The sequence below is a fragment of the Staurois parvus genome, unplaced genomic scaffold, assembly GCF_062004578.1.
Source record: "Staurois parvus isolate SC_StPar_1 unplaced genomic scaffold, SC_StPar_1.0 ptg000772l, whole genome shotgun sequence".
Classification (NCBI taxonomy): Eukaryota; Metazoa; Chordata; class Amphibia; order Anura; family Ranidae; genus Staurois; species Staurois parvus.
The window spans coordinates 2,104,067-2,117,041 of NW_028318568.1; positions in this window are offsets into that span (position 1 = coordinate 2,104,067).

The following is a 12,975-nucleotide window of genomic DNA, read 5'->3' on the forward strand; positions in this document are numbered from 1 at the left end:
ATACGCCCCAACCAGGAGCGCCACCGCCAAAGCGTGTGATGTCATCCTGGCCATGGCATCCGCGCATGTGTGGGGCCCCTGCGCATACGCACAGCGGCACGCTGGCAGCCCAGCATATATACCTGCCAGTCCCCCACTGTCTTTATTGGTTTTATCTTGGTTCAATAAAGTGGATTGTTTGGAATGCAGCTGATCGGATGTCCTTTGTTATCATCTATGCAGCACATGAGCTTGGCTAGCACCTACAGGAGGAGTTGTGCTTGGAGATTGGGAGTCTCTCTACCTTGAGAAGTGGTAAACATAAACCCCATTGTTGGGAACTCTCTGATTTTTTTTGTATCAGACATTGGTATAGGGTAGAAAGGGATTTATATAACGTTATGTTAATAAGGTGAGTTTAAAACTTATTGGCTTCAAGCATCACTCCCTGAGAGACTTGGCAACATATACAGTTAGGTCCATATACAGTTGTGTTCAAAATAATAGCAGTCAGACATCACTAACCTGATCAATCACTGTTTTTGGTAGAAATGATATTTCTAAATGACAAATAATTTACTAGCAGTGAAGAAGACTTGGAATAGCTGCAAAAGCAACTCAGGAGCTTTTGAAGGAAAAGAAGTGGAATATTCTGCAATCGCCAAGTCAATTACCTCATCTCAACCCAAATGAGCATGCATTTTACTTGCTGAAGGCAAAACTAACGGCAGAAAGACCCACAAAAAAAGAACAACTGCAGACAGCTGCAGTTAGAGCCTGACAAAGTATCAGAAAGGAGGAAACCCAGTCTTTGGTAATGTCCATGGGTTCCAGATTTCAGGCAGTCATTGCCAGTAAAGGATTCTCAACAAAATATTAAAAATTAACATTTTATTCTTGATTTATATTCATTTGTCCAATTACTTTTGATCTCCTGAAAATGGAGGGACTATGTATAAAAATCATTGCAGTTCCTAAAATTTGTACTTGATATTTATGTTCAACCCCTTGAATTAAAGCTGAAAGTCTGCACTTCAAATTCATTTGGATTGTTTCGTTTTCATTTATTCTGGTGGCATACAGAGCCAAAAGTATGAAAATTGTGTCTGTGTTCAAATATATATGGACCTAACTATCTAAAGTACATTTTATTGTCCAAGTAAAACTGGTTTCTTAGCTACATTTAGGAACACTGTCATGCAAAATTAATGGAGGTTGCTATTACTGAACTCATCTTTAACCACTTTGCGCCCGCCTGCAATGTACTGCGCAGAGCGGCAGCTACAGGCAAAGCGATGTACCCGTATGACACTCTGGCCTTACTAACACCCTCACGACTGCTGTGTTCAGCGGACACAGCTGAATGAAGATCCCGGTGAACAGGACCCGGTGATCATGTGATCGCTATGCGATCACATGATCATAATGTAAGCAAAGCTGTTAGGAATCAATCTCATTCATAACAGCTCTGCTCCTCTTCCTAGTGAGCTGTGATTCGCCCACAGCTGTCACATGATACATGGGGCCAATCACAGCACCCTGTACTATGTGACCAGCTCCAGCCAATCACAGATACTATCCCGAGCTGTCAAAATTTAACTCATTCATGACAGCTCATAAATGAGTTACAGTGAGGAACAGAAGTATTTGAACACCCTGCGATTTGGCAAGTTCTCCCACTTAGAAATCATGGAGGGGTCTGAAATTCACATTGTAGGTGCATTCCCAGTCTGAGAGACAGAATTAAAAAAAAAATTCAGGAAATCACATTGTATGATTTTTAAAGAATGTATTTGTCTTGCACTGCTGAACATAAGTATTTGAACAGCTAAGAAACAGCAAGAATTCTGGCTCTCAAAGACCTGTTACTGTGCCTTTAAAAAGTCCACCTCTACTCCACTCATTAATCTAACTTAATAGCACCTGTCTGAGCTCTTTAAAGACACCTGTCCACCCCACAGTCAGTCAGACGCCAACTACTACCATGGGCAAGAGCAAAGAGCTGTCAAAAGACACCAGAGACAAAATTGTGGACCTCCGCAAGGCTGGAAAGGGCTACGGGGCAATTGCCAAGCAGCTTGGTGAAAATAGATCAACTGTTGGAGCAATTGTTAGAAAATGGAAGAGGCTAAAGACAACTGTCAGTCACTCTCGACTGGGCTCCATGCAAGATCTCACCTCTTGGGGTATCACTGATGATAAGAAAGGTGAGGAACCAGCCCAGAACTACAAGGGAGGAGCTGGTCAATGACATGAAGAGAGCTGGGACCACAGTTTCAAAGGTCACTGTCGGTAGAACACTACGCCGTCATGGTTTCAAATCATGCATTGCATGGAAGGTTCCCCTGCTCAAGTCATCACATGTCCAGGCCCGTCTGAAGTTTGCCAATGACCATCTGGATGATCCAGAGGAGGCATGGGAGAAAGTCATGTGGTCAGATGAGACCAAAGTAGAACTTTTTGGTCTAAACTTCACTCGCCGTGTTTGGAGGAAAAAGAAGGATGAGTTGCATCCCAAAAACACCATCCCTATTGTGAAGCATGGGGGTGGTAACATCATGCTTTGGGGGTGCTTTTCTGCGAAAGGGACAGGACGACTGCACTGTATTAAGAAGAGGATGAATGGGGCCATTTATTGTGAGATTTTGAGCAACAACCTCCTTCCTTCAGTCAGAGCATTGAAGATGGGTCGTGGCTGGGTCTTCCAACATGACAACAACCCGAAGCACACAGCCAGGAGAACCAAGGAGTGGCTCCGTAAGAAGCAAATCTAGCCAGTCTCCAGACCTAAATCCAATAAAACATCTTTGCAGGGAGCTGAAACTCCGTGTTACTCAGCGACAGCCCCGAAACCTGACAGATCTAGAGAAGATCTGTGTGGAGGAGTGGGCCAAAATCCCTGTTGCAGTGTGTGCAAACCTGGTCAAGAACTACAGGAAACGTTTGACCTCTGTAATTGCAAACAAAGGCTTCTGTACCAAATATTAACACTGATTATCTCAGGTGTTCAAATACTTATGTTCAGCAGTGCAAGACAAATAAATTCTTTAAAAATCGTACAATGTGATTTCCTGAATTTTTGTTTTTAATTCTGTCTCTCAGAAATCATGGAGGGGTCTGACATTCACATTGTAGGTGCATTCCCACTCTAAGTGGGAGAACTTGCAAAATCACAGGGTGTTCAAATACTTCTGTTCCTCACTGTAGGTTCATGACAGCAAGCTTTGTATTGCAGGAGAAATGATCTTTATTTCTCCTGCAACGCAAAGTGTAAAAAAAAAAATCCCTGATCACCCTCTCCCCCCCACAGTAGTACAAAGTTACTATGGTAACATTGTACTATTCTGATAAAAGCATTTAAAAAAAAAATAATTAAAAAAAACAAAATACCGTATTGAGAATTTTTTTAAAACTTTTTTTAAGAGTTTTTTTTTATAACTACTTGCCAACTGCTTACCAGCATTTTGTGGGCGAGCAGCAGCTCTTGGTAAAGCAACGTAATCTTGTGTCACTTCCTATTTCGAGGTGAGTAAAAGCAGTACAGCTTATACACACACACTTTAGATTAGCACATTCCCTGTGATAGCATTAAAAGTGATTAAAAAAAAATGAAAGGGACAGTGTAAAAACAAACCCCCTCCCCGCGCGAGTGTTGACCCTGTGCCGGTATGTAACCAGCGGTTGCACAATGCATGTGAGGTATCGCCACAAGCGTCAGATCAAGGGCAGTAATTCTAGCACTAGACCTCCTCTAGCATTAAAAATGTATGCAGTTTGTCGCCATTGCACGGGGCATTTGTAAATTGGGAAAGCATTTGATCACACCGATCTTGGAAAGATTAGATAAAGTAAGGGCAGAAGAGATATCTAGAGTCGGATAGATCCCAGATTTCACAAAAAAGAATATATGACAATGCCCATTAAAGTATAGGGGATATTTGCATTCCCTGTGATAGCATTACAGTAAAAGTGATTAAAAAAAAAACAAAAACATGAAAGGGACAGTGTAAAAACAATTTTAAAAAATCAAAATAACTTTTTTTTAACAAAAAAAAAGCACCCTTGCCCCCCCCCCCCCTGCGCTGACCCTGTGTTGGTATGTAAACAGCGGTTGCACCATGCATGTGAGGTATCACCACAAACGCCAGATCAAGGGCAGTAATTCTAACACTAGACCTCCTCTGAATATCTAAAATGGCAGCTTGTAAATGTTTTTAAAGCGTTGCCTATGGATATTAAAAATGTATGCAGTTTGTTGCCATTGAACAAAAAGTGTCAGAAAAGGATTGGTCTTCAAGAGTGGGTGATGTATGGCATAAGCTTCTGTTGGCCCTGAAATGCCAGTATAGTAGAAGCAACCCCTCCAAATGACCCCTTTTTGGAAAATAAACACTCCAAGGTATTTGCTAAGAGGCATGGTGAGTGTTTTGCAGATCTCATTTGTTGCCACTGTTTTGGAAAATGAAGAAAGTAAACAAAAAATGTATTTTTTTCTTTTTCAAAACCCTGTGACAAAAATTATATCTGTAAAATACTCACCATGCCTCTTGGGGTGTCTAATTTCCAAAGAGGGGTCATTGGGGGGAGGGTTTGTACTATCCTGGCATTTTAGAGCCTCCAAAACTGTGATTGGTAATGGGGAAGTGATATGAGGAAATATGCCCTTTGAAAGCCTGGAGGTGGTCATTGGATGTTGGGGGCTTGTATGTAGGTAGACTGCCAAAAAGTCTCTCACATGTGGTATCCCCATACTCGGAAGAAGTAGAAGAATGTGTTTTGGGGTGTAATTCCACATATACCAATGGCATGCATGAGCAATACATCAATAACTACTTGCCTATCAGCCACAGTATGTATACTGCGGTAGGGCGGCATCGCTGTACAGAATCACGTTTTAAAATGTCATTTTGCAAAACAGGTAGGGGGCGCGTGCCCACCCTACCCGCGCCGCCGATTGCGGCCGTGGGTGTCAAGCACCGGGTCCCGGACGGTCATTACCCGCTGGTTCCAAGCAATTGCTGGCAAACAATGACACAGAGCACAGCTGCATTGTTTTCAATGCAGCTCTGCTCCCAATGCAGCTCTGCTCCCTGTCAATTCCCAACACACTGGGAGAGCAGAGATTAACTTTCTGGGACAGCATGCAACAGTGAAGCACACACACACCCCCACCCACTAGTAAAACAATCTCTTCACACAGTTAACCCTTTGATTGCCTAAAAAAAGTTAATCCCTTCCACCCCAGTGCCATTGGTACAGTGTCAGTGCTTGTTTGTTTTTGCACTGATCACTGTATTGGTGTCACTGGGGATGTCAGTGACCCCAAGTCAGTTCCCCCCCCCCCCCCCAGTGTCAGAATGTCCGCTGCAGTCCCGCCATAAGTCGCTGATCGCTGCTATTATTAGTATACAAAAAAATTAAAAATCCAGTATCTATACTGCCATTTGTAAACGCTATAACTTTCACATAAACTAATTAATTTACATGTATTGGGATTTTTTTTAGCAAAGACATGTCGTAGAATACATTTTGGCCAAAATTTATGACGAAATTTGATTTCTACATTTTTTTACTGGACATGTTTTATAGCAAAAAGTCCAAAATATTGTTTTTTTTTCCTCAAAATTGTCGGCCTTTTTTTTGATAGCGCAAAAAATAAAAAACACACAGGCGATCAAATACCACCAAAAGAAAATTCGATTTGTGGGACAAAAAGGACATAAATTGAGTTTGGGTGCTGTGTTGCATGACCGCGCAATTGTCAGTTAAAGTAATGCAGCGACGTAACACAAACCACTTCTGTAACCGCTTCCTGACCGCCCTATAGCAGAAATACTACTACAGGGCAGCATGGGTGCACAAAATCACATATATATATACACGTGATTCACAGTCCAGCGGTGTTCACGCCCCTCCCAGATAGCGTCAGATTGCCCGTCAGTACACCAGTCATCACATTTAACCCCTTGATTGCCAGGAACACATGCACAATAAACCTCCATTGCTAGTATAGTGTCTGAACGGATCAATATCTTTCACATTAGTATAGCGTCCCCAAAAATGCAGCGTTAGCATAATCAGCCCCGGCACCTGCCAGCACCTGCATTTAGCCCCTATGCTTACCCCCCCTTCTCCCCCAGCAGGTGCAGTGACAGTAGGTCACTGTCACTTGATACATTGCACACAGAACCGCAGTGCTCGCAGAATCAGGCCTGATCTCTGTTAGCACTTGTCAGTAAATTCTGATGACTCTCATATGCAGCAGAGTGCCAGAACTAGTGCCGCTCTACCTTTTGGTGAACTGGCCTAGAACATCCTGGTCTTTCACATATCTCTTAGATTGTAAGCTCCCAGGATCAGACCCTCCTAACCCTCTTGTATTGAACTGCATTGTTGCTGTATTGTCTCCCGTTATATTGTAGCGCTGAGCAAACTGTTGGCGCTATATAAATCCTGTATAATAATAATAATAATACCAGCACTGCAGTGACTTGGCGACGTGGTGAGTCCGATAAGTGCAGTACAAGCTGGTGAGGTGGTGAGCACAAGTATTGTCCCACAACCACCAAGAATTCGCACTCAGGCCCATAGAGCCCCTAGTATTCTTCCGGATGTGCACCCTGTTTGACCTTTTAGTGATAAATCTGTTTCTATAGCTCTTAATTGCAAGTTACGAATTCCTGCCTCTAAAAAGAGCGCTACAGTTTTTGTTTAACCCTCTGTATAACTGGCCTGCAGTGACCATGTTATACAGACGATTATCTCAACCATTATAGTGTTACAGTTTTTGTTTAACCCTCTGTATAACTGGCCTGCGGTGACCATGTTATACAGACGATTATCTCAGCCATTATAGTGTTATAACTGATATTGCCGAGTTTCCTCTTTCTCTGTACAAAAAGGAGGTGGTGGCAGTGTGAAGGGTTAATTGCGTAATTAACCTGACCCAGTAACAATCGCTCAGGCTGCCGGTACATAGATTGTTGTCCATGTGGCTGGAAAATCGTTGTGCAGGGTGTGGCATTGTTACGCACGTGACATTGCGGCTTTAGATTGGCTAGCCCTTCGGTCATGAGTTTGGTGAGAAGGGCTGGGGTCTGATGCCGTGTTCGTCACATATTGGTGGCAGCGATCTTGCATCTGTCACACCCGTGTTCTCTGCTGCCATGGCCAGGCATAGATAAGAGAGTATAATGTGTTTTATGCATTTCAACAAAACAATACACTCTGTCGTCCTTGAGGTGACCCTGAATTTGACCGGCTCCACAAAATTCAGCCCTTCGTAAATCACCTTAACCAAAAATTTGCAGATGTCTATACTCCCCAGCAAAACATCTGCGTTGATGAGTCCCTGATTAATTTTTCTGGCCACCTTGCATTCAAACAATGTCTCCCTAGCAAGCATGCCAGATATGGGGTCAAGATGTAGAAGACCTGTGAGAGGGCAACAGGCTATACATATAAGTTTCGGATTTATGAGGGAAAAGATAGTCACGTGGAATCCCCCGGATGCCCAGACTACATGGGGAGCAGTGGAAAGATAATTTGGGACTTATATTTATAAATAGTGCAGCGCTAACACCAGCAAAGTGCTATACAATGAATATTGGCTGAAAATAATATTAATGAAAAAATGTGTAAATAATCAATAAAAAAAAAGTAGTGATAAACAATAACACTGTGTCCTGATCAATGTGGATCAGTAAAGTGCAATATGGTGATAACACAATATATAGTGATACTCCGTGATGTATCAAAACCAATATACAGTGGGGCAAAAAAGTATTTAGTCAGCCACCAATTGTGCAAGTTCTCCCACTTAAAAAGATGAGAGAGGCCTGTAATTGGCATCATAGGTAGACCTCAACTATGAGAGACAAAATGAGAAAAAAAATCCAGACAATCACATTGGCTGATTTGGAAAGAATTTATTTGCAAATTATGGTGGAAAATAAGTATTTGGTCACTATCAAAAGTTCATCTCAATACTTTGTTATATATTCTTTGTTGGCAATGACAGAGGTCAAACGTTTCCTATAAGTCCAAGAAAAAAAAAAAAAAATATATATATATATATATATATATATCTGTGATAGCAATCAAAAAAATATATAAATTCATGCAGGTGATAAAGTGCACTGGTGATCTTCACTCAGGTGTTAAAATTCTCAAAACGGCAGCAATGCCCGTTCACCTCCACACATTGACCCAAAAGGGCCAACACGCTTTACAGGTCACCCCAAATGAGGATCCTTAGGGATGTTTCCTCATCACAGGGAAAAACCAGGTAAGCCAAAAGCTCCTCAGATCAGCAACGACTTCCTTGAATAGTAACATGGCCTCTGCGCCCGGAAGTGCGTCACAGCGTAACCGGAAATGGGTTGTTTGTTTCATTTCAAATCCATTGTGGTGGTGTATAGAGCCCAAAATGTTAGAATTGTGTCGATGTCCTAATATTTATGGACCTGACTGTATATAACCAACAAGGATCAGTGATGTACTGGTACATTACTGGACTTTGAATAGTTATACCAGGATGATGCCTACAGCTGCAGGCATCACGAGGGAAAAGATAGTCACGTGGAGCCCCCCGGATGCCCAGATGACATGGGGAGCAGTGGCAAGATAGTTTGGGACTTGGTGTCATCCTTTTTCCATATGGGGTACCACTTATACGTGGACAATTTTTATTCAAGCGTGCCACTATTTAGACATTTATACAATCTTGGAACTGGCGCTTGTGGCAAAGTGTGACCTAATGTGTGCCCACCATTAGAAGTGGGTGGATGCAGGGCAGTATATTCTAATAGTGGGCATACCACACACTTTTTCTGGCAGAGATTTCTTCTCATTTTTTTATTCAGTCCACAGGCTGCATATAAAAAAAAAAAAAAGAACATAGTATATATACCCAACAAGGACCAGGGACGTACTGGTACATCACTGGACTTTGAATGGTTATACCAGGATGATGCCTATAGCTGCAGGCATCATCCTGGTATAATTTTTTTCAGCCGGCGATCGGCTTTCATGTAAAAGCAATCCTAGTGGCTAATTAGCTGCAGGATTGCTTTTACAAGCAGCAGGAGATGATGCCCCCCTCCCCCGCTGCCTTCCATGGCCTTCTGGGGCAGTCCCGTGCCATCGGGGGAACCTGAGAATGCAGCTGGTGTTTCTGCCAGCTGACCATAGAGCTAATTGGAGACTAGAGTGGTGCCAATCTCTATAGTCTAAGAATTCGGAAGCTATGAGCATTTCATCACTTCAGTTTCGCAGGATATAAACAGCACCATTTGTAAATTGGGAAAGCATTTGATCACACCAATTTTGGTTTGATTAGATAATGTAAGGGCAGAGGAGATATCCAGAGTCTGATAGACCCCAGATTTCTCAAAAAAAATATATGACAATACCCATTGAAGTTATAGGGGATATTTGCATTCCCTGTCATAGCATTAAAAGTGATCAAAAAAAATTAAAGGTACAGTGTAAAAATAATTTAAAAAATCAAAATAACTTTTAAAAAAAATTAAAAACTCACCCCTCCCATGCATGCACACCTGTGTGCACAAGTGTTGACCCTGTGCCGGTATGTAAACAGCAATTGCAGCATGCTTGTGAGGTATCACCGTGAACGTCAGATCAAGGGCAGTAATTCTAACACTAGACCTCCTCTGTAAATCTAAGATGGTAGCTTTTAAAGGCTTTTAAAGCGTTGCCTATGGATATTAAAAATGTATGCAGTTTGTCCCCATTGCACGGGGCATGCAGTTTTAGCTTCTACAAACTATGGTATAGATAATGAAATGTACACAGCTTTTACTTTCTGACTGCCCATCACATTTCTTGAGGTGCTAAAATACCAGGATAGTACAAACACCCCCAAATGACCCCTTTTTCGGAAAGTAGACACCTTAAGCTATCTCCTGAGAGGCTTATTGCTTTAGCGAATGCTTTATGATGATCATCATCCCCCCCTCCTTTTCTGTGGAAGCTATAACTTTTATGGAGGGCTCGAGTGTCTCCTTCTATAAACTTTTTGATTCTCCATCCATACTTCCAGAGCAATTGTCACTAAGACTACATTTTTTTTTTCATTCTTCTCTTAACTATATTAGTTGGTTATCACAGCTAAATTTTTATAAGCAGCCTATCAGGAAGCTAACAGTTGCTTGTATCTCATGACGTGATGTTTAGTAGCTATAGCTATAACTTCACTAAAGCCTTGCAATAATACCACAAAGAAAATTGTTTACACAATTGTTTACACAATTATTAAGTAATAAATATACACTTTCTGGGATTTTTTTAACCAAAAACATGTAGCAAAATACATTTTGGCCTAAATTTATGACGAAATTGTAGTTTTTTTGGATATTTTTTATGACCGAAATGAGAAAATTGTTTTTTTTAAAAGATTTTTTTTTCTTCAAAACTTTTTCTGTTTATAGCGCCAAAAATAAAAAGTGCACAGGTGATCAAATACCACCAAAAGAAAGCTCTATTTGTGTGAAAAAAAAGGACATAAATTTCATTTATGTACTGTATTGCATAACCGTGCAATTGTCCGTTAGCAAAAAAATGGTGTAAATTACAGTATCTATACCAGTTTGTAGATGCTATAACTTTCACACAAAGCAATCAATATACACTTATTGGGATTTTTTTTTTTACCAAAAACATGTAGCAGAATACATTTTGGCCTAAATTTATAACTATATAACAATATTTTTTACTTTCCGCTATAAAAAATATAGTTTTTCTTCAACATTGTCGGTCTTTTTTTGTTTATAGTATGAAAAATAAAAAGCGCACAGGTGATCAAATACCATCGAAAGAAAGCTCTATTTGTGTGAAAAAAAGGACGTAAATTTCGTTTGGGTGCAGCACTTAATGACCGCGCAATTATCAGTTGAATTAGTGCAGTGCCGAGTAGCAAAAAGAGGCCTGGTCAGGAAGGGGGGGGTCAAGTAGTTAAGTCATTCTAGTGGCTAGAATAAATGATAATTTAGGGAGGCGTTTATGTGCATACGCCTCTAAATACCATACAGCTGAGAATGTTAAAAAAAAAATTTGCATAATTACGCATGGATACAAGCATTTTCTTTCTTTTTTTTGGCCAGCTCCTGGCAAAAGGATCCAGCATAGATTTGCCCCGACCCTGTGCATGCAGCCTTACTGTGATAAAGCACTGTAGGGTTGATTTACTAAAACTAGAAAGTGAAAAATTTGGTACAGCTCTGCAGAAACCAATTGGCTTCCAGGTTTTATTGCTAAAGCTTTATTGAACAAGCTGACTTTAGAAGCGGATTGCCTTCCATACACAGCTGCACTAGTTTTAGTAAATCCACCCATGTGTAAAATAATTACCATGTTTTTGTTTTCATAAAATATATAGCTCTTGCTTTTTTTTTTCATCCTTCTCTGTGATGCTGATTTCCTGCAGCCTCTTTATGGTCATTTCTCTGCATGCACTTGGTCCAGCGTTGGCTATACACTATTGCTCAGGACTTGCTTCCTGATGTTGACAATGGGTGGACCATGCCTTCGTTGGCATGGTCGCTTGTAGCAAGCACCATTTATGCATGTGATTGGTTGACAATGTAGTAACACAACTGAGAGAAATTTGTTCTATCATATTAGGATGTGCCTGAACAAGGACCTTCAGGGCAGGATCAACAGGTATTATTTAAAGCTGCAGATTTAAAAAGAAAACAATGTGCAATATGCTAAATCTATGAAATTGAAGTAATTGGGTTTACATATACTGTACTTTAAGTCTCATAGTAAAAAAAAGAGAATCAACGTGCCTATGCCTCCTAGGTCTTATATGGCATTCTAAGGCCTCATCAACAAAGGGCATTTTTTTGGAGCGTCAAATTTTTGGGGGGCTTTTTTTATTTTTTTTTTACTGCTTCTTAACAGCCCTCTATCTTAACGTATGTGTCCATGCACACAGACGTTTTAGAAGCTTTTAGTAGCAGCAGCATTTACCAGCAGGGAAAAAAAAACCCCAGTGCGTCCAGGAGCAGCAACATTTAGGCAGAAGTGCTTGAGCATTAATTCATTTCAATGGCTAGAATAAATGATCATTCTGGTCAATGAAATGAATTAAAACCCAAGCACTTGACGCTTGTAAACACGCCTAAACATTTGTAAAAACATTAGATACTTTTACAAGTGTCAGGTATCTTTTCTGCAAAAACGCTGCTGCCAGAGGACAGCTTCTAGGAGAGTTGTTTTTTTTTAAACATCCTGTGTGCATAAGGCCTAATGCAGGCCATAGACAAGGAGAGAACCGGCCGTTTATTTTTTTAGAAAAACAAAAAAAAATCGGTCGTTCAAGCAGCTGACGTTACCACCATTGGTATAAAAAATTCGGCTAATTTTGGTCCCGTCTACGGCCGGCATTTAATATAATAGCAGTGTCCCTGCAGAGAGCTCCGCTATATTTGACATTTAAAAGAAGAGGAAATAGAATATGAATAATAAAAAGTTGCAACATTGTATCTATTTGTATCCATTTTGGACACAGATGTTTCTATTCGGATACAAATAGATACAATGTTGCAACCCTTATACTTTTAAATGTCAAATATCATAGCGGAGCTCTCTACAGGGACACCGCTAATAGATTTGACATAAGTATTGCGGTTGCAAACACTGTATGGATACAAATAGATACAGATGTTCTTTCTCTTTGGTCACGGCTCATGCATATTTTTTTAACTGGGAAAAAGATCGTCCGATTTGCCCATCATTGCCGTGAAAATCGGCCGATGGTCAAGATCGGCCGTTTTTTTCCCCCAACATAAACGATTAAAAAAATGTGTCAAATTCAAGAAAACCGGCCGACCAATTCAGCCACTAACGATCCGAAAATCATTTGATTATTTTTTTGGACAAATTGTTGGCCGGTTTTCTCCCCGTCTATGGCCTGCATAAGAGAGGTAAAGTAAACAAAACTCAGCATAGCTATGAACGCTAACTCCAGAT